Below are 23,295 nucleotides of genomic sequence, written 5' to 3'. Positions count from 1 at the left end.
ATATTTTCTATACAGCAAATAGTCTTAGATCTCTTAAGGGAAACCATTTCGCTTCTCTCTTTCTAATTCTCTCTCTGTCTCTCTCTCTTCTCCCTCCACCCCCCAAAACGCACAAACACAAACACACACACACACACACACACGAGTAACACCAAAGGAATTTATGGATAGAAACAGAAAAATTTAAATCACTGCAATTAACAATACTGATTTGTATTTCTACCATCTTTCACCCCAGAGAAGTCTATGGTAGTTTAAAAGCCCTTTTTCTATATTAATAAATTATCTTACCCAACAAGCCCTGCTGTGACATGGGCCTTGACAGACACATAACAGGATTCAGCGATATTATTCAACTTTTATAAGACTGAAAGTGGAGAACATGATAGTCCATCTGCTTGAAACTTTAGGTAGATAGAATATACTTAGCTTCATTGACATTTGGGGAAGTCATTTATAGGATCATGAGATACTCAGATATCACCATCATACCTAACCATGAATCATCACCTCACTTAAAACATTACCTTAAAATAGAATCACATCCTGACTTCAATTGCTGCTAAAATCTGTATTAAAAGAGTTACATCACTTAAAAAATCTCAGCTTTCAGGGTAACACAGGCACTGCAGGTACTACAGGAAGTTACAGTGTTTAAGATTGCATCATAGCATACTAATTGAGCTCTATAGCTACTTTTGCCTAGTTATTAAAATACATAATAAATCCATTAGAAAAATACTGTGGCTTCTTGACAAAATTATAAACATCAATTATAAAACACTATATTATAAAAATGACAAAAGATTATTAAACAAAATTGTTCAGTGAAAAAATGGAACCTCTGTCTTAAAGTTATAATTCCTTCAAGTCAGACTCCAGAGCAGACAGAATAATTGCTGATGTGTTTCTGGCATAACAAATAGATGTTGATTTTTTAGTGAGTTTGCTTCTAACAGCTTCAGCAAAGTGTCAAAGGGGAATATGTTAACCTTAGGCCTTTTAAAAGTAAAACCTTATATTTAGCAATATTTAGTAAAAGCTAATATTTTCAAATTATCAAAAATGATTGCTAACATAACCAATAAAAAGACCCCTGACTAAGTACATCAAAATGCCACTCTAAACAGGAAGGCACTTCAGTTTGTCATATGAGTAGCTCTCTTGACATAAATGGGACTACCCAGGCACATGGTTCAGAATTATTTAAGAAAATCTAAATATGTTGCGTCTAAATTTTCAGTGGCATTTTGAACAGAAATTAATGTACAAATCACAATGATTTCACCAGGACTGAAGTTTGCTCCTAATTCATTGATTCTCTTAAGAGTCTTAAAACCGTGTTCAGCTAGTGAATTCAGGTGATCCTAATAGGTGTTGCTGAGAGTTGAAAATCAGCTGGCTGAAATAGATTGCCCACTGCACTCCCACTTCTTTAACAGGTCTCTCTGAATAGTAATGTACAGAGCAACTTTCTGTTTGCTTACTTGCCTCTCCTGCTTCTAGTGGCTAGCAGAAAGAAGGATGTCTATGCACCTGACATAAACTCTGTTGGTCATGGCCATGCAATTAGCAGAACACTGATAGGATCACTTCTGTATATTAGTTGGCATCAATGAAGGGAAGAGGACTGACACACCAATGGGCACACTCCACCTATTCACTAGTTACCTAGGATCACGGTGGAAACTGCACATATTGACAAGCCTTGAAGCACTCATATATATCCTCCAACATGTTCTCACACTGGCCCTGGACTACACAGGGCAGCATTCCCCAAAGCAGACAGCTGCCTCCGTTCTTGCAACCACTATCAGGATTTCAAAGGTGGCAGCAAAATGAGGAGTACATATGGATATGTGCAGTCCCTTCCACAGAAACTCAGTGAGAATGGAAGAATTTAAGACTCTGCGTTCCTCTGATGTGTGGCTGTACAAACCTGCACTCACAGGTACACTCAGAGCAGTCATCTCATGAAGGAAGATAGTGAGGGAGCCTGTGTAAAAAAGAAAAAGAAGAAAAAAAGAAAAAAAATTGTAAAGCTGTTTTACCAGTCAGAGCATCCAAACTTGAGGCTAAATCAAAGATGCAATAGTCTGCGAAAGTGTGAATGGAACAGCAGTTGGCAGCTTTTCTGATTCCAACAATTGGAGCATGTCAAAATCATGTAGGCAATGCTCCTTGAAACCCACCAAACTGAGATTTCATACCTTCAGGTAATATGTAAGAGCCAGCATACGTAGTACATAACCCAGTCCTTCTGGGTAGAGTGTAAAAGTGTAAACTATACTTTTCTCTTCAGAAAAAGATATTAGAAAGGCTTGTATAAACTTCTATCTAAATTCTGATCCAGAGCTCTCTTAGCATTGAATGTATGAACATTAGATGTATGATACACGTGTGGTTTAGGGAAAAGCAAAACTTATTATTTCTTGGACTGAGAGACATGCAATAAAGGATATATCTTTATCCACATGGAACACAGTTAAATTTTTGAACCCTTTGTCACTGTGTGGCTGAAAATACAAGGGGACTCCTCATCACTGAAGAAATTGAGAGAAGACAGCGCTATCAGCTGTTATTAAGTACCATGTTTCAGGGGCAGCCTTTGGCCCAAGAAGCTCCTACACTGCCACTGGACCAGAATCTCTGTGTCAGGGCGCTTTGGCTACTTTTTATATACTTGTACAGACATTGCTGAATACGAAAACCTGTAAAATGTTTTTTATAGAAATCAAGCAGATTTTAAAACTACTCTGGCTTCAGGTACCTCTACCTACAAAAGTTCTTCAAGAAGTATAAGTAAGAAAAATCACCAAAAATACAAAAGAAAATATTGTAAAAGTTTGCATACATATTGCTAAGATTTCTTTTTAAACTAATAAAAGCGACTCCTGAGTGGACACTGGTTTGTTGTCAACTGACATAAGGAATGGTAATTCAGCTGACATTTGTACTTTCATTCATGATAACAATATCTTTACCTCACACAATACTTAGAGAAAACTGGGAATGGAGCATTTAAAAGGGGCATTCTATTCCTTTTGGCTTATGAAAATAGTTCTCCATTTCTTGCTGCAAATTTTTTTTAATTTATCTCTTTCTAGGAGTTGGAAGGGGTTGACTATGTGAAAATAATTATAGCCATTTCCTGACTGACTTGGAAACATTGCACAACTAACGAACTATAACTTCATTTCTACTCCACCATTCTATCATGTCAATTACTTTGGAGGACCCCTTTCAAAACCCAGTGAAAAAATCTGATTTCTCGTGAGTTTCTCCTGATCTATGAGACAACTCAAACTTTTCCTGGGTTTTATGTGTTCAAAATAACCCATCGAAGACACACTTATGCTAATGTTTTTTATTGATTAATAATACCTGTATCATCTTAGTACAATTAAACATGCAAGTGTCCTCTTCCTGAGTGAGCCAGTATTAGGGGAAAAAAAAAAAACAACCAACCCCGAAAACCAAAAAACAACAAACAACACTTTATAACAATCACAGGTGCATGAAAGAATATAGCAAGGTGGTGTGCTGATGACTTCTCCTTGCAGTAATATGATAGTATCTGCAGTGAAATTGTCTTATGAAAATGGATTAAAGAGAGTTTTGTAAACCAATTCTCCTAAGAATAAAAGGATATTACAAAGGCAAAGGTCATTAGCTGGAAAAAAATGTTGATATAGGCATTTAAACCGTAGGTTTAAAGTAAACAACAGTTACCATCCTTTTGTAGGCATTGTGAAGTTTCTTTGGTAAAGCGCTTTCCCTTTCTATTTCTCCAAGACTTCACTAAACCTAGACAAAGTTCAATTTCAAGAGATTTGTGTGATAGGGAATTGGTGTTCAGACAGAAGGAAAGAATTTGACAGAAGAGGAAGAATTTCAGAATGTTTGAATTATTTCAATGAAATATTTCTTCCTTAAAATTATTGCATCCATAAATGATAACATTCTGTAATGGTTAACATTATTTTTGAATATGCTACAAAACATTAAGAATGCCTGAGCCAACAAGTCTACAGTAAATGTAGCATTGACTCACAGCTTGGTTAAAACTAAGATTATAATATTGAGCTAAATAGAGAATTATAATTGTAAGAGAAGACCAGTGGTAGCCTAGTCCTTGACTTAGATTGTTTAAACACCCTGGCATATCCCAAATGCAGAAGTGCTCCAAGAACTATGACAGTTCAATTCACTTTTCCACTTCAATACTTTATTAGAGAGCAGTGAGCAAGTGTGAGTAGTATGAGCATCTCTCTAAGCTGAGCAAGGCAGAACAATTTAATTCCTCACAGCAGTCTGGAAACTGTTTTAGAAAAAAAACTCCATAAATTGCTTATTTGATCAAATTCTCTATTTATGTTTGCTGTATTCATTATACCACTGTGGCATAATTATACACACCCAGACTACTTTGCTATGATACTACTGACCACTGTGCTAATAAGAGGTAGCAAACAATCTGGTTACTCTCAAACTGATTTTGAGCAAGTTACAGCAATTCAGTGCTATAAATCATGTTGTAGTGTTCTGAATGCATAAAGCCCATGCACTTCAGAAGACAGCTTATACTTTAGCTAAGTTACAGTTGATTCAGTAATTATAAAATGGAAATGTACATCAAGCAGAGGTGTAGGTGCATCAGTGCATCTTTTTCTAAGGGAAAGATTCCAAAACACTATAGCAGAGATAAAGTACATTGCCAGAACTTATATTGACATACTCTTTTCAATAGGAAACAAGCTAGTTAAATTCTGGGTGAAGAGTAAAGTATGCCTGTGGTTGTCCCTTTCCACAGGTATACAGAGAGCTGCTCTCTGCAAACAACATTCATCAAAAGGTTGCAGTCGCTCATCAAAAAAGCAGACAGCCCAGCAGAACTATTATTTTAAACTATTTAAGCTAGCCTAGTTCATTTTTCTTGGAAAAGGTTAGGGAGTGCTCACATGAGCAGTGTGCAGGCAGATCTAAGAGGGCAATCATCTTTGACAGCAAAACAAGGAGCTGAGGGCAATAACCTTTACCACCAGCAAAGCCAGATGGTATGTCTGTGCCACAAGGCTACAGAAACCTCTAGTGCTCCATGAATGCAAACCTTCAATGAGGACAAATTTTGAGCAGTCAGGACAAAAAAAAACAAATACCACCACTGCTACTGACATGCAGTAGTCATAATTCATCCTAGCATCAAAAAGGCAGATGGTTCATCTAACAAGAAAAATCAATAGTATTTGTCATACTTAATGTTGACATTTTTTAAACTTCTCTATATTTGCAGGGCAAAGGCCATCCAAGCTATGCATATTTCATCTGCTGGAAGATATGATGACCTTATCATCTTGCCCTTTTTCAACCCTGACCTTTTAAGACTACAGTGAAGAGGTAATCATCATTAAAGAAGGAATAGATATTCACATGAACCATAAACTAATTTTTACTCCAATTTGTTACCTAATTCTTCCATTTAAGGAGTAATAAGATTTTGGCTCAGTTTCCATCACCTAAAAAGCAGCTTTCTGTTTGCTTGGTTTTTTATGAATTTGCCAACTTGTCAATCTAGATTGTATGTCTTCAGAAGACCAAGGTCATTCCTGGAAAGTAGGAGCATTCCCTAGTGTTTACCCTGGCCACATCAGGTCTGGAAGTTCCATCTGAGGAAGCAGTACAGAGCGCTGGAGATTCTCAGGAAGAACATGCTCACCTGATGTGATACATCATGAACAAGGCAAGGTAATTTCCTTTTGAGATTAATTTTTTCAGTGATTGTATCAGTATATGGGCTTGCTAACAAAATACAAAGTAGCTCTGTGTCTCCATTGCCAAATGAATTACAACTTAGTTTTGGTGCAAGTGATTATAAAACAAATTTCTCCGACAGCTGCTAACAGACTTAGTCCTTTCACTTCAGTTACTACTGCTCCATTTTTTATTTGCAATTCGTGATATGAGCTACTGATTTCCTCACTATTTTCCCTCTGTTCTTGCAATCACCTCTCTCTCATTCAACCAATCACTTCTACTTTCCTTAATTTTCCTTCTCTGGGTTGCTTTCCTCACTAATTTTGCTCAGCTGCTGATGACTTAACTTCCCATCCCCCTTTAATATGTTCTAAATAAAAGGGGTGAAACCAAAAATATCTTCTTTGGTTTGCCTCTCCTTTTGTCTCCAACAGCACCTTCCTGTGATCTTTTGGGAGCTTTGTGATAGCTGTTTCAGCATGTTTTTTGGTAGCTGGGGAGTGGTTCTACTAGATGCACAATACTGTTTGCTCACATTAATCTCAGAGTGATCTGAAACTCTCAGCATCCAAAGGCTCAGGTACTGAAATGACAGGAGCCTCTGGAAAAAGGCAAAACCAAAATCCTGCTCCCCACTGAAGTCAGTAAGAGTTTTGCTTGTTTCTTCAACTAAAGCTCACTCAAAGTCTTTATTTACTGAGAAAGTATCATCTACTGTATAAATAGTGACATGAAGGCAGAGCATGACTTAAACTGCTGTTGACTTTTACATAACCATATCTACTAAACCAGAATTCAGTAAAGACATGTCCATAGAAAATGAGCTGCTTTATTACCAAATGCTTACTGAAGGCTTAACTCAATAAGACATTTAGCATGTTTATGTTAAGTAACCCTTTAAGACTAACCTACTAACTCACATTTCGGCAATATAAAAAGACTAAGCATAGTACCATATTGTGATGCCCAGGCAGCAGAAGCATTTTTAAATGCTTTCCAGAAATGAACACAATACCTATTTGTCCTAGTGTAAGTCGTTTTTTCTTACTGATTAGATTCACAATAGATCCAAATTACCTCAGTTTATTTTTTTTCTGTATGGCATGTTCTGAAAAATGAATTCATGTACTTTATTCTCTAAAAATAGACATTTTCAAATTTATGAAGGTGATTATTCCTATAATAATTACTGAAACAAAAAACTAATTGACCAGGACTTAAGGTCATTTATAATACATTCCCTTTGTGAACCATGCATGAATCTGACTCCTTAATTTTGCTTGTCTGTTGTCCATTATCTTCATTTGACTCCAGAAAGCTGTTTTAAAATAAGATATTGACCACGGAAAGTTCATGTAACAATCGATTTATTTACAATGATTTCCTTATTACAAACAAGGATTCACACAAGTGAATAACATTATAGCCACTGTGAGATAGTTAAGCCATGCTTAGACTACTCAGGAATGCATATAAGTGACTGTCTTTCTGTACGTCGATTTCTTGGATTACCATTTTATTCAGTGTTTGAGAGCGCACAGTAATAATAAAATGCATTAGGCATGATTCATTTCCAATACTGTCATCTACATTTTAATAAGTCTCAAAATTACGGAGGAGAAAAATGACAAAGACTTACGATAGTTAATACAAATTTCAATCTATACACTTCATTTTAAACAATATTCTAAGCTGTTAACTAAGGGTAAAAAGGGTTTGTAATAACAAGATCTCCTTCTCTCTCAAAAGGACCAAGGCAAAGAAAGACTGGTGCTATGTGAAATATACAGGTAAAACTGACACAAAGGTACCCTCAATTCACTAAAAATGGCAATGAAAATTGATGAAGGGCATAAAGCATGCTTGTTCATACACAGTCAGAAAGCTTTCTCGATGCTTAGTGAAATCTCCAAAAATACAAAAAAAAATCAGCTTTAGTAAGATTAGTTTATTGATATCAAAGGTGGAACTCTCACTTAATGCTATTAAAAAGGTTTGAGAGAGAGACTGATCCCTCTGGAGAGTGCTTTGCACCTTCCTAGGATGGATGTCTAAGCCCAGTAGGGTGAATCACCCTGGGGAGGTACCAATTACATCTCCACTGACTACTGAAGCAGCTGAGACAACAAGCTTAGATGAGGCAGCTAACTCTCAGAGAGCAGATTAGGAGAAATGAATGTCTCCCAGCAAAGGTTTATCTGCATTGCAGATGAGGCTGCATTTGAATACAGGAAGACATATCTGCTCCAAGTTTAAGTTTACTAGCACAACATAACAGTAATGAGAAGTTGCCAGCACAGGCTTCAGCAAGAGAGATACTCTTGCTGGTCACTGGTCTACAGTCAAGGTACCACATGATCACTATGCTGATGAGATTAAAGTCAGAGCAGGGGTTTTTACCTGTCATAGAATTATACCTCTGTTTGTTCCAGAGAATGCCTGCAGCCTAGAGGTGACCTTTTCACCTCAGCTTAGCATACACACCAAAATTTCTTCACAGAAACAGTGGCAATTGTTTCTACCTCTTAGACATGGAAGATGACAACCTACAGGAAATCCTGTATTTTAACATTTAGTTTTACCAATATGGGGATAAAAAAGTATCACAATAAATCAACATTACCCAGTAGCTAGGTGAAATAAGCTAGGTGGGGTGCCTGACTAATCTAGTGGCCTTATACAATGGAGCAACTGCATGAGTGGACAATGGGAGAGCTATGGATGTCATCTACCCATACTTCTGTAAGGCCTTTAATACTGTCCCCGACAACATTCTTGATGCTAAATTGGAGAGATATGGGTTTGATGGATGGGCTGTTAGATGGATAAGGAATTGAGCAGATGGCCATATCCAAAGACTTATAGTCAATGGCCCAAGGTCCAAGTGGAAACCTGTAAGGAGTCATGTCCTTCAAGGGTCCATACTGGGATCAATACCATTTAATTTCTTCATCAGTGACATAGACAGTGGGATTCAGTGCACCCTCAGCAAGTTTGCAGATGACACCAAGCTGAGTGGTGCAGTCAATTCACTTGAGGGAAGGGATGCCATCCAAAGTAACCTTGAGAGGCTTGGGGAGTGGGCCCAGGCAAACTTCATGAAGTTCAACAAGGCCAAGTACAAGGTCCTGCACATGGGCCAGGGCAATCCCCAGTATCAATACAGATTGTGGGATGAATGGATTGAGAGCAGACCTGCGGAGAAGGACTTGGGGATATTGATGAATGAACAACTGGACATGAGTCAGCAATGTGCTCTCGCAGCCCAGAAAGCCAACCATATCCTGGTCTGCATCAAAAGAAGCGTGGCCAGCAGGTCCAAGCAGGTGACTCTGCCCCTCTACTCTGCTCTCGTGAGACCCCACCTGGAGTGCCACTTCCAGCTCAGGGGTCCCCAGTACAAGAAAAGCATCGACCTGTTAGAGTGACTCCAGAGAAGGGACATGAAAATGGTCAGAGGGCTGGAACACCTCTCCTGTGAAGACAAGCTGAGAGAATTGTGGTTGTTCAGCCTGGAGAAGAGAAGGCTCCAGGCAGACCTTATTGCAGCCTTTTGATATATAAAGAGGGTTTAAGAGAAAAACAGAGAAAGACTTTTTACCAGGGCCTGTAGGGACAGGACAAGGGGGCAATGGTTATAAACTGAGAGAGGGTATGTTTAGACTGGACACAAGGAAGAAATTTTTTATGATGAGGCTGGTGAGGGACTGGAACAGGTTGCCCAGAGAAGCTGTGGATGCCCCATCATTGGAAATGTTCAAGGTCAGGTTGAGTGGGGCTTTGAGCAACCTGATCTAGTGGAAGGTGTCCCTGCCGAGGGGGGCCCGGGGTTGGACTAGGTGATCTTTAAGGCCCCTTCCAATCCAAACCATTCTATGATTCTATGATTTCATGATAAGGAAACTGTGTAAAACATTGTTTGGACTAGCTCTGCTAGGGAAATAAAATAATTTTATTGACAAATTTCTGCTTATAATTAACATAAGATACAAAATTAGTGAAGCAAAACTGTGTATGATATAACAGGGGATGAAGCAGATGCCTATTTAAACTTAGCTCCTGAAACAATACAGCTACAATACATTTATGTTCCCCTTGACATATTTTGTTGCATTTTGGGAGTAGATGGGATTATTCAAGTCTGTTGTAATGGTCCTGTAGATATCACTTTGATGGGTAAGAAGATGGTAACCAAGAGCTAACTAGAGGAGTCTGCAGCTGCAATATAGACAAAATTTTTTGCTGTATGTTTTTCCTCCATCCTCAAGCTAAGAACCATGTTTTCTTGCAGTTTGACACAAGTAAATAATCTTGTTTCAAGGAAGTGAAGCAGCCCATTTGTATGTATTTCATTTCTATCCTTCTTATTTTAAATCATCCTGAGTTTCTCTCTGCTGATTTCTTCTTTTCAGTCAGAATTTCTTATCTGTCTAATATCTGACTGGCATGTATGTAGGTCAGAGCAATTATATTTCTTTGTTAAGCTTGAAACAAGGGAAGCCATCTCCCTGTTACATAGCCTTAAGCAAAAATAAGCCATTCAAGCTGAAAAATTTCCTGAAGAAAAACCTAAAAAGGAGATGAGGACACTGATTATGCATGTAGGAAGAAAAAAGCAACCAGAAAACCCAAGAAATGCTAGAGAATAATTTCCTAGAATGAGCTTGGGAAAGGATAGAAATAAAGTATCATGATTCAGAGCTGCATGTTGGGAGTGGGATTTCTGACTAAAAATAATTGCTTTCTCTTTGTTCCTACTGCCTCAGCAGAAAGAGAACTCCACGTGCACTCTTTGTTGAGCAACACAATTTCACTAAGAAATGCTAGACCCAGAGTGTGTCCATTACCTTTTGGGATGGTGCAAAGAGGGTCAGCTTGGAGGTTGATTCGCTGCTATGCACTGGTTCTAGGCCCTTTCCCACTGGTTCTATATTAACCAGAAAAGAAGTTTATTCCCACTGTTGATCCTAGATGCACATCATGCATGGGCAGAGCGCTAAGCACCCTGTAGAGGACCTCACCTCCACACTGGAAGTGGGGTGCTCTAGATGGTGCCCTGCTGCATGACTTCATCTCTCCAGGAGAGAAACTGGTGGGTGCTTGAGTATCTACCACAAAACACAAAGTATATACAATAGAAATTACCAGATAGGCATATCACTGGATTCATTTCCATGTCCACCCATTTCTAAATTCAGATCTTTTGTTGAATTTCTGCAGGTTAGATTGCTGGTGGAAGACCTCACTCCACCAACTTTATGTCATGAAGGAGTTTCCTGTAAAAACAAAATTAAAATTCTGCCTGCCAACCCCAGTGATACTGTGATTCTATAAATATGTATTCTTATATAGCTGTGTCCTCACTTTCTTCTTCTTTCTGTGACATATTTGTGCTATTCCTTTTTGATTACCAGTGCATTGGGTGCAGGTGCCCAGGCGCTGGCAGCGGGGGCGGCGGGGCGGGCGGCCTGTGTGAGGAGAGGCCAGGGCTGCCCTGTGCTGGACACAGCCAGTTCCAGCCGGCTCCAACCCGCCCACCCCGGGGCACGGAGTGAAAACGTATTTTAGAAGGGGCAAAATGCTGCACGGCAGTGAGGAGTGAGGGGGAGAGAAAGTGTGAGAAACAGCCCCGTGACGCAGAGAGGAGCTGTTATGGATTGACCATAACTTCCATTCTCCATGCACCCTGTGCCACTCAAGTCGGGGAGGAGGTGAAGGAGTCAGGAACAAAGGAGTAAAGTTGAGCCTGGGGAAAAATCAGGGCAGGGAGGGAAGGTGTTTTAATTTCTGTCTTTGTTTGTCACCATCCAAATCTATTTTAAATGGCAATAAATTAAATTGATCTTCCTCAAGTCAAGTCTGTTTTGCTGTGAGAGTAATCGGTAAGTGATTTCCTCATCTTTGTCTCGACCCACAAGCTTTTGCATCTTATTTTCTCCCTCTGTCCTTTTGAAGAGGGGGACTGAGAGAACAGCTGGGTGGGCATCTGGCAGCCAGCGAAGGCTAAACCACTACAACCAGGCAGTTTCTTAAATCAAAACAATACCTTGACAAACCCTCTATCTGCATAATTCTTATTATTAAACAGTCTTACACACTCCCTCACATATTACAATGTCCATCTGCTTTGATTAGAGGTTCCTATTGCTTCAGATACCTTTTTCCATAAAGGGACATCAATGGCTTTTTAAATTAGCTTGAAACAAAGACAACGAGAACAATGATAATATTTTTTAAAAAGTGTTTTCTAAGGTGTGCACTGTAATACCTTGACCTTTCACCTGTCTTTACTTACAGCTTAAAACCAAAATTTAGGCAGTAAGTACTTCAAATAGCCTTTAGTAATCCTGTAATGTATTTTTATAGTACTAAAATTTTTTCAGTTACACAGTTACTCTTTTATCCAATTACTGAATTCAGAATAACAGGTAGGCATTTTCAGAGTACACTTCTCACATCCTGGGTAGATTCTGTTTCTTAGAAAGCACTGTTTTCTTTCAAAATAGAGCTGCTGGAGCAGTGATGCTACTTCAGTTATAAGGAGCAGTCCTTGGAGCAAGACCTGTGACCTGCTCTTCAACCATAGAGGACTTTGCTGACAACCAAATTAAAAGCCAGGTGCCCTTTTGCACAAGCACTCACTTTCTTCCTCTCCCATGAATATTACCTTCTTTTTTTTTCGAACACTTTCTTAACTCTAGGAAGAGATGTGGAGGCTGCAAGCTCTGAGAACAGATTGCAGCATGATGTTTAGAGTTGAATCCTGAAAGACAGGAGAGTAGTTTTTGAACACTTCAGGGCAAAAAGATCAGATATTAGTTTCTTACTTTCTGCATGGGCATTTTGAGGACAAAGCCATTGTACAAAAAGGTTCTACACCGCAGGTCATTGGTGGCTACGTTATGAACCTAAAAAGACTGAGTTTTGAACTGTATGATTTTTTAAAGAAATCCTCATTCTCTTGATCAGGTGTTATATTCCGAATAACTATACCTCCTGTATTTCCCATTCTGGTAAACTGCAGTGGAGCAGCTCTTGGGTTTCCAGAAATGAGAAATTGGAAATATAGAAAGAATCCTCTCTCATAGGATCCATTTTATGCAAGGCTTATATAAATGTATGCTTCCACTGCTTGTAGATTTATGCTATGCCAATACAAAACTTTAGACTCTTTACAGATGCTTCGGTATACATTTTTCTACAGAATTACAGACATACCAAGATGCCAGACACATCAAGTACTGCAAAAGCTGCTTTGATCTCTACTGATAGAATACTTACTGATCTGTTCCACATACCATACCAAAGTGCAAAACCAGGAAAGCCACATTAATGGCACTTAATACTATAATGCAAACTGAATTTATAAAAAAATGGCAAACAACATAGCAATGCTGCTACTACAGATTGCTATATATCATTCTGGAAAAATACCATTAACATCATTCCACTTTTGAATGCTATAATTTCACCATGGGATCAAGGAAGTTCCAAAATTAATCTGCCTCTCTTCAAAGACATCAATTTGATGCCTTTTCCAGATTCTTTTCCATAATGTTCACATTTCTAATCTCCATGTAAGAGAGCAGATGTGTACTGGGCTGGTGCTCAAATACCCTGCAGAGGGAGAACTGAATAAATATTTTCTTGAAAGTTAATTTATTACTCTTATGTTGCTTCTAAAGATCAAGACTTTAAGTGAGCATCTTGACAGCCAAAACAGATGGACAGCTCCACAGAGTAAACATTTTCCAGAGGAATGTCCCTTGCTCTCCAATTTACTCCACAGTTTCAAAGCAGTGTTCATTCAGCTAAGTGGTATCTATTATATGCCATACAAATAAATGACAATACAGAATTTTGGGGGCATGAATGAGCAGTCCAACTGCCTTTAAATACTAACAGAAGTCAACCAAGAATTTACATTTAATATGTATAGCTTCATGCTTTGTTTTCTGAGTGAAAAATAGGGCAAGTATTGCTTTGTTGATTACATTGTACATAGAAGTCACACAATATCAAAAGATCCAATGGTCTTTTATTATTTACATGCATTGAAGTGCCTAATTATTCAGCTGTATTTATCTAGATGCTTCTATATGCCTCTGTATGCAAAGAAGTAAAGATAATGATATTTGTTTCAATGTGCAGCTACACTGAAAATACTAAAAGCACCTTTTCTCTCTCACACCAATAGCATATAAATTTTCTGAAAACACTTTAAATGGAGCTGTGGAGCTTTGAAAAAGCTCCAGATTCTTCCAGAAGGATAACCACTCTTTAAAAGTTGCATACATCTGAGAATGGATTAATATTTAAATCCATTTTCAGCTAGAATTTCATATAATTTTTCTATAGTAAAATGAAAGCTTTAGATCTCTGCTAGCTGATACATATATTCTACTCTGCCAAGTCCCAAATTATCATTTGTATGAGAGCTTCTGAACCTATGACCATTTGCGCAAGCACTCAAAAATACAGCAAAGTCTCTGCCCCAAAATCTATGGTATGCACGAAAAAGTCTGAGACAATGAAGTGTTAATAGCCTTAATTATAGGTAATTGTAGTTAGATATAACTCAAGTGACTTCCTGAGGGAGCAGTTTAAGTTGCCTTCGTGTAGTAATACATACAGATCTTATTAAAATGATTGTGAATTGCTTAGAAAATTAACATGTACAAAGTCCTAAAGATTCAGTTGAGTAATAAAAATGATATATACATTACTGGCCTATGTACGTGACCCTATTTCTCATCAGAAAGCAAAGAAGGAACTGTTATCTGGGCTACCTGAAGCAAATACAGTCAGTCACCTCATTCAAATATTAAGTGAAGGATAGATTCCATAAAATTGATTAAACTTGTACTAATCTTTTTGGTACTGAGGAACACTTTATAAACTGAATTTCAACATTCCATTTATTTGTATATCCACATACTTGGCTAGCATTCTTGGATGAAAGGGGTGATTTAAAACCTAATATAAAATTCCTGATAATATTTCAAAGATATACAATAGTATATATTAAGCAACATTTTTCACACAACATGTAGAAAGACTAGGCCAATGAACAGAGCGCAAGATGGAAGTTTTACCGTGCACATCTTCAACATACCAGCAGCTCAGTGTGTCAATGAAGAAGTGTCACAGCACCTCTGGGCCATTTCCTTCCGATGTCTACACTGAGAGAGACAGCCCGGTGGATGGCTCACAATTGTTAAAAAAACGGTAGGAAAATCATGCAGGAGCATAAAGTGCTTATATTTATTCTCCTGCCCAGTACAAGGTATAAGAAGAACTCAGGCAACTACTCCTTCACTTCAGTACAGTCCTGCAAAGGGCAATGAGTAGAAAATTCCTCCACTTCATGCACATACCACACTTCTATGAATCCACACTCATCTTCCAGCTAGGCTGCCACAGCAGAATATCTACAAGGACTCTGCAAAGAACTTGTTCTCCTTGAGAAAATCTAATCATTTCCACACAGCTCCAAGGTAGACACTTCCTCACAACCTAAATTTTACCCTCTCTGCCTCACCAGAAACTGGGTACAGGGAGTAAATGCGACCAAAATATGCAATCACTTTCAGTGATTTCCTGTGGTGGTGCCCTGGGTTGAAATGGTTTGTGCCACTTTGCCAGAAAAGATCAAAGGCTTTAGTCCATTCCTGCTGTGTCTCCATTTGTCAGAGCGGTGGTCTTCACATAGTCTAACATTTTTTGCCTCAACCAGTTATTCCAACTGGGATTTATCCAACTGGGACAACTGGCAGTGGAATGCCTTACTCCATACGGCAGCTCCAAGCAACTCAATTTCCAACTGCTGTTTGGGTCTGCTCTCCAAAACAAGATGCAATCCTAGACGGGTCTCACAATAACACAGAATATTAAATATGCACCCATGAAATCTTAAATGAAGGAAAAAAACTCCATCAGCCAGAAACCCTGACTGCAGCACACCACATGTATTTGCTGAAGAAGTAATAAAATAAAATAGATCAAGCTCTTAAAAATAAAAGGGGGGGGGGTCAATTTGCCAGGCACCTTTTCACTTCTTAATTTTTGTCTGGTCCCAATCTGCTGTACTGAGGAGAATTCATAGGTATGAGAGAATCATACTGCTGGATCTCCTTCCCCCCCTTCCTTTTCATTTTGGTGATAAAATTCAAAAGCTAATAAAATCAGACAGATTATAGCAGCATTGATGAATGGCCATGTCTGGATTTCCTGTCTGGAGACCGGAGCAGGCAGTGTCTGAGAAAGAAGACAAGGCAGTCACTGCAAGAGAGAAAAGGAATATCCAGCAGATGGATTATGTCTGGCTGCTCCCATTATTAATACTGATCTGTATCAGGCAGTGATGAATACATAGAAGCACTCAGAAATACTAATGGTTTCACCCTTTAAGTACTAATTTCTACCCTTCTATCCTATTTAACATTAAAAATGCTCTCTGATCTTGTCATTGATGGAAATGGTTATAATGAAGAGGCAGAGCTCTTGGGAAGAAAGAATATACTAGATTTAATGAAAAATATTAAAATCAGCTTTAGAGGTAGAGAAGTCATAAACTACAATCACAGAATATCAGAGAAGACTCTCTCCCCCTAAACAATTTATATTCTTATTTAAATGTAACTTTTAACTCCTAAATCTAAGGATATTTTCAGTTATCAAGACTCTGGACTAAATACATTCTGAGGCATTAAAAAACTAAGGAAGACAGGACATATTAGTTAACAAATAGACAGTAATATAATCAATTAAACAGCGTTCATGCTGTACTGAAGTTAAGCTTAGCGTTACAAAAATCTCTAAATCTCCATTTCCTTGGACCTTTAACTCTTTCAGAAGGCTCCCTGAAGAAGTCAAAGAATGTGTAGGCAGTGACTGCCAAACAGGTCAAAAAAATCTCACCTTAAGGCCTGAAAGTGCCTAAATATCCACTAAATCAAACTGGAAACAGAAGCAGCTCACCAGTCTGGAGGAGACAGCTAAAAAAGACCAACCAGGCTGTAGCACCTACCAGTAGCACTTACCTAGGATGAAGTAGGGGAGATCATTTTGATCGGGACGGGGTTTGGGTGTTGACTCTCAGACTTCACAGTTCTTGTTGATTATTCTGCCAGGAGCTATCTGGGGTATTAATCTGACCCAGGACAACAGGATAGGCTCTGGCCAGCTGAAAACATTTTCTTGTGACCTCCAGCTGCTTCATGACACTCCAGCAATTTTCTTTTTTGACATGAAAAAAAGCAGGGTGACTTTTCCTCCTGAGGCACACCAGGAGCTGTGTGATATGTGTTTAGGTACCAGGGAAGGCTCTTAAGATCTAGTTGCTGAAAAAAAGTTGCTAAAAGAGAATGCAAGCTTGACTTGATGGCTAAGGAGAGTGGGGGAAATGTAAACAGCCACAAATGTAATCTAGGTGGTATCTATCAGCCAAGATAGAAATGAAGGAACATAACTGAGCGTGACAACAAAATTTCTCATAGGGGCTCAGTCTGAGGATTGTAGGCACCAGGTTCTCAGCCACCAGGTAGCTGAAATCTGTAGATCTGCATTGTCACGTGCCACACCAACCATTTGCGTTAAGCGAGAAACTTCTCCTGGGCTTAAGCTTCCTTATGAAATGCCCCACAAATAGATGTATAAGAGGGGAAGGAAAAAAGAGGGCTCTGTCATTTGTTCTCCCTCCTCTTTTTCCTGGAAATACAGGTAAGCTTTGGTCTGGATCATGCAATAAAGGTAGGCAGAGCAGAGACTCCCATAGCTGCCCTGGTTCCTGCCTATGCTACCAATACAGTGTTTCCTGACTCCTTTTTCTGTGTCTGAGATCCTATCCCTCAGCTAAGAGTATTTATAAACTTAGTTGTCAGCTAAGAGAGGACATAAAACTGTGGAGGGAGGCCACTAACTTTACAAACCCTGCTAGCTGAAGCATTTCTTTCTTTCTAGCCAGCAGGTAGTTCTGTTGCAGTTTGACTCTTTTTGTTTAGAAAAACAGGTATCGTCTTAAAAATCTCAAATAAGTCTCAAATAGCGGATAGTCTTTTAGACTATCTTATTCCCAAATAGCCTTATGGAATATTTTATTTAGAGCAACCTTCAGGAACTCAAGTACTGTTTTGAACACAGTGTCATAAATTCAGTGTCCCAAGAGGTCTCTAAGAAAGCCTACTTCAGTCACAAAATATGACTTTTCAACACAAATTTTCCCTGAAATGAGACTTCATTCTCTTGAATACAAATAACATTTTCTTCATTTTGTCTGTCCTTTGCCACTTTTAACATCAAATTTCAATCACGCCGGAGAAGCTGCGGTTCCATGCTTAAAACCAAGGACAAGAAATGAATAGTTTGGGTTATTTTCATTACTCTGCCAGTGACTTTGTGGGTAACACCAGGAAAATCAGTGTCTGCTCTGTTATTCTTTCATTTTTCTGTAAAGTAGAGGTACTAATAACCACTTGTTTTTTGATATTTAGTTGCAAGCTTATGTTATATGAGCTTTTGTAAAATGCTTTGACATTTCTGGGAAAAAATCGAAGCCATAAATGCCATCTTCATATATATAGATATTCAACTGAATCATTCTTCCCTTCCTTTTACCCCTAAAAATGAGAGTTTTATTCTTGTTTTGTTAGCAAACCTTTATTTTTACAATGAAGTCTTTATTACTACACACATGAACTCCCCAAGAAACAGACTATTATTTTAAGAAACATTGTCTCTTTTCCTAGAACCTACATAAAAACTTTTTTAGTTTTTCATTTTTGAGGAAAAAAAGGAAGAATATTGTAGAACCTTTCCGTAGGCTTTCAGGATACCCAGAGCTCTTTGCAGTTTCCTGAAGAAGCCATTAAACATTGCAAGCCTTTCTCTCATGTGAACATTATTCAGTCACGCAAGATGTTCTATACAATCATTGGAAAAAACTTTGATACTGTTATTAATACTGAGTAATACTTAACTAATAGGTTTCAGAAGAAAGTATTACTCAACATAAGATTCTGAACAAGTAAGACTATTAGAGTCAGAACTTTTTATGTAGACTTTCCAGGATAATTTATCTGAAAATATTTTTAAATCTAGACATAAACAAAATCAAAACAATGCACATTATTAATTCCAGAGGAAAAAAAAATAATTTTTTTTGACATCTCTGTTTTACGGCCTTGTGGATACTATCACAATATCATTCCATACACAAGTTTTGTCTTCAGCTTTTCATCGTGATTTTAAAAGCATTATACTTTATGTATCAATACATTTAGAACCACTACATTAGAAAAATTAGTGTTTCTTTATACATTTGAGTATAAAATTAAGTTATTGAAATAACTTGAATAATTTGGGAAGGGAGGCCACATTTTTCAAAACATAGCACAAGCCATTATTTAAAACAAGTATTTTAAAAACAGCTCTACCAATGTGGACGGAATTTGTTTAATACCCTTGAAAAGCCCATGATTTATGATCTCTGTCAAAAGGCATTATGGATTTTTACAGTTCCTATTCAGATCAGCATATTTCTAATCTCATAATGTAGTATGGAAAGTAACTGCTTGGACTTCTCCATTTTGCATTTCTATTTGCAGTCCAACACATTCCTTTAGGAACATGAAGTTCCATATGTCTCTCTTCATTAAGTCAACAGTAAAGCAAGATGTGTTTGTCTAAAGCCTTTACAGTTGTCTTCTATTTCCAGATGTTATTGTACTATTGGGTATTATATAGTCTCTGAAGAATGAGGTCTCTAAACAGTTATTTCAGGTGTGTATGCCATTAAAACCAATAACTATACTAAATATTCAGAAAGGTCAAGGCAAAAGATAAATGAACTGCTGCAGGGTTTGGGAGTTTCAGTTATAAATCAACATCAAATACTTAAAGGTACTTCTTATCTGCTGCTTATCCTAATATATCAATAACATGCTGCTTGTTGTAGCTGAAAACTAGGGCTGAAGTTCTAATTTTTCTCAAGTCAGTATCAAGCCTCCTGACAGCTTTACACAGAACTGTGATTAGCAGAACCCACTAATTCCAGCATTTCAGAGAGGTCTGATATTTAAATATCTGTAGAGTTAGCAAACCTGGAACAGCCACCCACACATACTTAGCAAGGAAGAATGATGAGCTGGTTAATCAGGGGGAGGAGTTTTATGAAGGCATTTTGTAGCTCCTACAAACAGTTCAATTTTAGCAGATATTTGCCTGTTATCAATTTCATGCTTGCACACAAATAGACTCACAGATAGTTTCTAAAACATGGTGCTGTTTATGGTGTTAACATTGGCCTTCAATTCATTGTACCAAAGGAAGATTTGAAGAGCGCGTTCTTTGTAAATTCCTTCTGCACTACTCAGTTTCTCTCAGCTGTTGCATTACTGTTTCAGCTGCTCCAATCAGATACGATTCCTGGTTTTTTTGGAGGACCCCAATGTTTGTTTCACTGCTATTGCATAGCTCACCACATCCAAGTGTTTGCTACAGGTGAGATATATGACCAGTGGCCATTCTCACGGTTCCTGGGAATGTTAAAAGGAACAAGACTACCACAAGCAAGGAAATAAAGCAGATCTTTTTAAACCATAGTTCCTAAAAGTTTCTTTAAAATTCTGAAGGTTGTACTTCTAATTTGCAGACCTCTCCTCAAACAGGAATGCTTTGTCCAAGTCTGGAATGTGTCTGCAATACTCTTCTCCAAAAGGCAACCACCCATGCAGTATGTCAGGCACTCTGGTTTGGCTTTGACAAGGTTAAAGAGGGGCAGGAATCCAACTGGAATGAAAGCTGAAATCAGACTTGGTTGAAGTTGCCTGCTGTGAAGAATGCTGTGGGTGAAGAAAGACCACCCTCACAAGATGGTAATCACAGCACAACATTAGCTAAACACAATAGTTATGCAGGGTGACAGCGCTGCTGTCATCCTAACAATGGAAAATCCAACTACTTCTATGGAGCTCCCATTAGGACTTAGGATAATAGAAACAAATGCATGCTTTCAATACACTTTCAGAGCACTGAGTGTAGTTTAAGCCAGTCTGTCAGCCTGAATAATTTGGATCCTCACTGTAGTCAGCACTGTACTTAGCATTTTTCTACATGATCTTTTTCATGGTGTCAGCCTTAAAGGTATCTTTGCTTCTTTTTTCCTTCTTTTCCAGTAAAGAATTTTCTCTCCTTGATGCTATACTAATCAATCCATTTCTAAAAGATCCTCCAAAAATTAAACTCTCTCCCAAACTCAAAAGTCAGTGAAACTTGAGGACACCCACTTAATTAAAAGTGCTGATCTTAAGTGTGCCAAGAGCAACACTGGTACCCAAAACAGCAGATAAGAATCAAACTGAAAACAGGAGGAGGTAACTCACAGCACCATTTGTGGCTGAAACTCAGTCTCTTCTCAGCTCTGCTGTGACTGACAGAAGCCATCGACCTTTGGTTAGTGGCATTTCCAGCCCTTACCCACTAATGGAAGAGGTGCATTTAGTAGCTCCATTGTCTGGTTTCTTGCTTTTGGTTTTAAATGCAGGCTCATACCTCACAGAAGCAACCTATAATAAAATCAGAGAACCTATATTAGCATAGCTTTCAAGATGTCCTCCTAAGTGATCCTAAGTCAAGAAATGCTAACACAAGGCTTTGTGAGGATAGTCAAACAGGCAAGCTGAAAGTCATGAAGGAAATGGTGGAGAAGAGTTGGATTTCTGCCTCATTAGAAGTCCCTATCACCTCAGTAAAATGACAAATACTGTCTCCACAGAGATCCAGTATGCGCAGCATAGTGAAAACAGCACAAGGGAAAACGCAGACTCATCAGAAGGTCAGTTCAATCAGCAGTGAGAATGCCAGATAAAAGCTCCCCTGCCTTTCACCACCCACAAAGGGAGAGCTGTAATTCTGGAGTGTAATAGTCTTCCCTGTACTCCATATCTAGTCATAGGGCTCTTCAGCTTTCTGTGGTTCACTGCAAAGACATACATAAAGATAAGGGACAATAAAGAGCAGCTAAATCATAAATAATATTCTCCATCCATGGCTTGTCACTAAGATACATATAGAAAACTCCTGCTCTCCCAAGAGAGCAGAGTGAAGGCAGCAAGAGAGAAGCAGTCCCACCTGTGAAACCTGTTTATTACATATCAGGTTATTTTTTCACTGAGCAGGCCACTACTAAGGGAAAGTGACTTTGCCACTAGAGCACAAGGAGGAGGGAGCACAATGCGGCAAATGAACACCAGACTTCAAAATATGCGCTGTTAATGCAAAAAAGATAACGAGCTCATCATATAATGTAAGCATTTCTGGAAAGGGATCCGTGTTAACAGATTTTTTTTTCCAATTTAGGATTGCTAGTTTTCAATTAGTCAACACAGTTGAAGCTGGAAAAATGAGCTATATAAAACCTTAAGAATGATATAACAATTCTAACAAACAGTGTTTCCACCCTTCCTTCCTCCTTTGTCTCGCACAGCTTTGAGGAAATACAGTACACACACATAAACAGCTGTACCTGCAAGTTGTTACATTTCATTTGTGTTGCCTCTATTCACTGGGTCCTTGCTTACACAATAGAATTGGACAGGTTTATTCTGTTAGAATTTTATAGGCAATATAAATTTTTAAGTCTTGCCTGTACTGTAAGTCCTGTCTTGAAAATGCAATCTGCATTAACAGGATTTTGTAGGAAGGAGCATCTAAATCAATAAGGTGAACCCAAAACACCCCAGGTTTTGCGCATTCATTTTTGGATAAGTAACTGGAGAGCATGGCAAAGCTTTTTTGCATGCCAGCCTCTTTTATCTTCAAACAGATCCACAAATGGATTATTTATAGATGTGACAGCAGCCCTCCGAGTAAAGCATAAAGGGCAGAGATTACAAAAGATTGATTTCCACAGCTCGTTACTGCCATAAACCTATAACCCAAGCAGATGCACAGGGGAGAATTCTCTTCCTTAGGTCAGCTGTTTATTTCTGGCACGTGCTTACAAATCTCTGGGGAGGACTAAAAGGACATCCATATACTACAGTTTGAAAGGGCTGGTAAAGAAGTCTTGTTGCTGTAGTTTCCTCCCGTGTTTGCTTCCATTTCATGAATCACATGGTTAACCCAGAGAAGAGATCTATTTCTACCTGTAGTGTAAGCCATATGCACACTTATATGTGGAAACACCACCACAAGCCTTGTATTCAGTGTCTTTTCTACTGAATTCACAAACTTTATGAAAATCAGCAGAATGAACTAACAGATGGATTTCAGGTTATTGCCCCATTCAATTTAGTAAGCAAAACACCGACAGGAGTTTTTCCTGCCTCATTTCCCTGAACAGTGAAAATATATAACATAAAACACCCCTAAATTTAAAATAATGTGGGCTTGGACATCATTTCAATTGCTCACATCATATGAATGCTTTCATGAACCTAGGACAGTGAGTTGTACAGGCCAGGATCAACTAAATGACAGTCAGCAGTGCTGGGTCCTGCTCTAACTATACATGTAATGGAACACTCTCATGATTATACCAGT

At 38.4% G+C, this 23,295-nt stretch overlaps 2 long non-coding RNA genes across 2 annotated transcripts in view; both read right to left on the bottom strand.

Annotated features, from left to right (window-relative positions):
* The window catches only part of LOC128143371 (uncharacterized), a 48,612-nt gene extending 37,268 nt beyond the window's left edge, over positions 1-11,344 (bottom strand). The window contains exon 1 of the long non-coding RNA XR_008235738.1: positions 10,900-11,344. This is a non-coding gene — a long non-coding RNA (uncharacterized LOC128143371). The remainder of the gene's footprint in view (positions 1-10,899) is intronic.
* A 91-nt stretch (positions 11,345-11,435) lies between these two features.
* The window catches only part of LOC128143419 (uncharacterized), a 33,292-nt gene continuing 21,432 nt past the window's right edge, over positions 11,436-23,295 (bottom strand). The window contains exons 5-6 of the long non-coding RNA XR_008235749.1: positions 14,870-21,317; positions 11,436-12,517 (exon numbers count right to left, since the gene is read on the bottom strand). This is a non-coding gene — a long non-coding RNA (uncharacterized LOC128143419). The remainder of the gene's footprint in view (positions 12,518-14,869; positions 21,318-23,295) is intronic.

Source organism: Harpia harpyja, chromosome 6, assembly GCF_026419915.1.
Source record: "Harpia harpyja isolate bHarHar1 chromosome 6, bHarHar1 primary haplotype, whole genome shotgun sequence".
Classification (NCBI taxonomy): Eukaryota; Metazoa; Chordata; class Aves; order Accipitriformes; family Accipitridae; genus Harpia; species Harpia harpyja.
This window is presented reverse-complemented; position numbering and strand designations above follow the sequence as displayed.